Source organism: Muntiacus reevesi, chromosome 7, assembly GCF_963930625.1.
Source record: "Muntiacus reevesi chromosome 7, mMunRee1.1, whole genome shotgun sequence".
NCBI classification, from domain to species: Eukaryota; Metazoa; Chordata; class Mammalia; order Artiodactyla; family Cervidae; genus Muntiacus; species Muntiacus reevesi.
This window is the reverse complement of record NC_089255.1, coordinates 57,482,070-57,485,008: the sequence shown is the minus strand read 5'-3', so window position 1 is coordinate 57,485,008 and position 2,939 is coordinate 57,482,070. Positions and strand designations below refer to the sequence as shown.

At 42.3% G+C, this 2,939-nt stretch overlaps 1 pseudogene; it reads left to right on the top strand.

Annotated features, from left to right (window-relative positions):
- The first annotated feature begins 624 nt into the window (after positions 1–624).
- LOC136172630 (large ribosomal subunit protein eL32-like) lies at positions 625–1,060 on the top strand (annotated as a pseudogene).
- The last annotated feature ends 1,879 nt before the right edge of the window (positions 1,061–2,939 follow it).

Sequence of the window (2,939 nt, the reverse complement as noted above, 5' to 3'; positions counted from 1 at the left end):
TGTTATGAGAGTCAAAGGGAATACTTTGTGTAAAAATACTTTGTAAAACATAAAATGATACACAAATGTTAGAGTTGTTGATATTATTATTACTTCCTAAGTGTCAATATGATTGATATAGATAATGATAATCACTCTATAATATTGGAGAAGAAATCACTGTGAGTTGGGCTGGTCAGGGAATGCTTTACAGGAGACCTGGGGTTTGAATCTGATCTGGAAGGATATTTACATAGTAGAGAAGTAAGAAAAAGGCATTCAAGGCAGAGAGTATTGGCCCACCAAAGATGTAGAAGGCAGAAGAAGCAGAGTGCTTCTTTTTTCAGAAACACTGACAAAACTGCTTGCCCTTGGAGGCTTCTGAGATTGGGGTGGACAAGAGCAAGTGAACTTCAGACTGCTGCTACCTCTGTCTCACTTCAACCATCTCTTGAGACATTTCTCCAAGGGCCACTCCCATCTCTGCATGTCTTGGAAATGAGACACTGACTGCACTTTGTCCCAGACTACCTTTTCAAGAATGTTTGATGGCAATAATGTGTCCTTCCGGAGTAAAGGGTAAGCATGTTAACTACCCATTATAAAAGGTTCTGAGGCGGTAGCATCCATCTCCAACCCAGCATCATGACTGCTTTCAGACAGTTTATGAAGCCCCAAATCATCCAAAAGAAGACCAAGAGTTTCATCCAGCACCAGCCAGCCTGATATATCAAAATTAAGCATAACTGGCAGAAACTCAGAGACATTGACCACAGGGTACAGAGAAGATTCAAGTGCCAGATCTTGATGCCCAAGATTGGACATAGTAGCAATAAGAAAATGAAGCACATGCTGCTTAATGGCTTCTAGAAGTTTCTGGTCTGTAACATCACAAAGCTGCAAGTGCTACTGATGTGCAACAAATTTTACTGTGCTGAGATGACTCACATTTCCTTCAAGAACCTCAAAGCCATCATGGAAAGAGCAGCCCAGCTGGCCGTGAGTCACCAATCCCAACGCCAGGAGGCACAGTGAAGAAATGAATAGAGAGCTCATGTGTGAGTTTTATTTGGTTATATAAAGCCATAACAATTCTAATAAGAAAAACAAAGGTTCTGAATCCCTAAGCTCAGAGTTCTTAATGTACAGACGCTACCTGGCCCTATTCCCATCACCCTCTGAAAACTAGGTCTTGGGGAACCAACTTAAAGAGGCAAATACTACTAGCTACTTTCTCTCTGACTCAGGAGTCTTATGTCTTCTACTAGCATCCATGAGACTGTGACAGGCTAACTTGTTAACTTGCAAGTAGGGTAAAACTCAGACCCTTTACAGTTCTTGACAGAATCTATCTCTAGGAGTGCTTTCATGGAACAATACTACATTCCAGGCAGGGTACTAAAGTGCTAGGGGTGCAGAACCAAAAAGCACAGTTCTTGCCTGTAAGGAGCCTCCAAGTGTACAAATCAGGAGCTTACTGAGCTTGGTTCTGGTAATTTCAGAATAGTTAAATCCCTAAGCTAGTGAACACACACAGGAAAAGATCAAACTCAGACTAAGAAAATTCTAGCTGTGGTTACAGCTGTATCCCCAAAACAAGGTAGAGACCATGTGGTATTTTAGTCCTCTGAGAGAAAGTGTATTCTCTATAGATAGCAGAAGCTGAAAAACATAGAGTTACCTAGAGCCTTAAAGAAGGCTTTTAAAACAATACCCTTCAGTCCTCAGCTGCCAAGAAAGAAAGTTGGTTTTAGATGGATTTGCTCATTCTATAACTCTTCCCTAAATAAATTGTCCTGAAGAGTGACAGTAGAGGAATCACTTTCTGGCCCAGAGATCAAAGAGTATCTCTTGTGCAGTCATCTGATGATGTTGGTAAGGGAATTTCTAACTCTGGGATTACATCTAGGATGGGAGAGAAGGCAGATACTATGTTAAATGTAGGCACAACCAATGAACAGAACTATACTCTGAAGGGCAGAAAAATTACATATAGATGGAGAAGGATCTAGAACCCTAAGGCTCTGGTCTCTGAGACAGAATTGGTTTCGCATACAGGAGCCAAGTAATGCTGGATTTATGATAGTTAAGTTAGTTAGTTAAGTCACTCAATGGTGTCAGACTCTTTGCGACCCTGTGGATTGTAGCCCACCAGGCTCCTCCGTCCATGGGGTTCTCTAGGCAAGAATACTGGAGTGGGTGACCATTTATGATAGAGGCTCCATCAAATAAGTGGGATGAGGACTTTCAATAGGAAAGGAGTGAGGAAACCTGGCAGGCAGAGTACTTAGTTTTCTGGGCATAACAGACTGGGCTAAAGTTGCTCAAATGATGTTCTAGGGTGTTCTAGGCTCATCTGACACATCAGATACAAATAGGTATCACATGGTATTTGGCAAAAATGAGTACCTAACACTGACACCAAATATATGACAGCACAAAACCAGGAACTTTACACAATGTGACAGGTGTGAGGCCGGTCCTTGGCACTGGAAGCAAGAATCCACTCATTCAACAAAGTGTATTGGAAAAAGACAGAAAAAATCCAGCCCCTATTTTGTTTTAAATGAGGTTAAATCTGCTTCTGAGCTATCTAGGTTTAGGGAGATGAGAAATTCAGGATAAGTCATGTTTGCTTTTTGGGGAAGATAATTTATTAGGCATATCTATACCATCCCAGGGCTTCCCTGGTGGTTCAGATGGTAAAGAATCTGCCTGCAATAAGGGAGACCCGGGTTTGATCCCTGAGTTGGGAAGATCCCCTGGAGGAGGGTATGGCAACCCATTCCAGTATTCTTGCCTGGAGAACCCCCATGGATCGAGCAGCCTGACAGGCTGCAGTCCGTGGTGTTGCAAAGAGTAGGACATGACTGAACGACTAAGCATACATATATATACACCATCCCAGGATCCTACACACTCCATAATATTCTGAGATGAGCCCTCTGGTCTTCAGACCC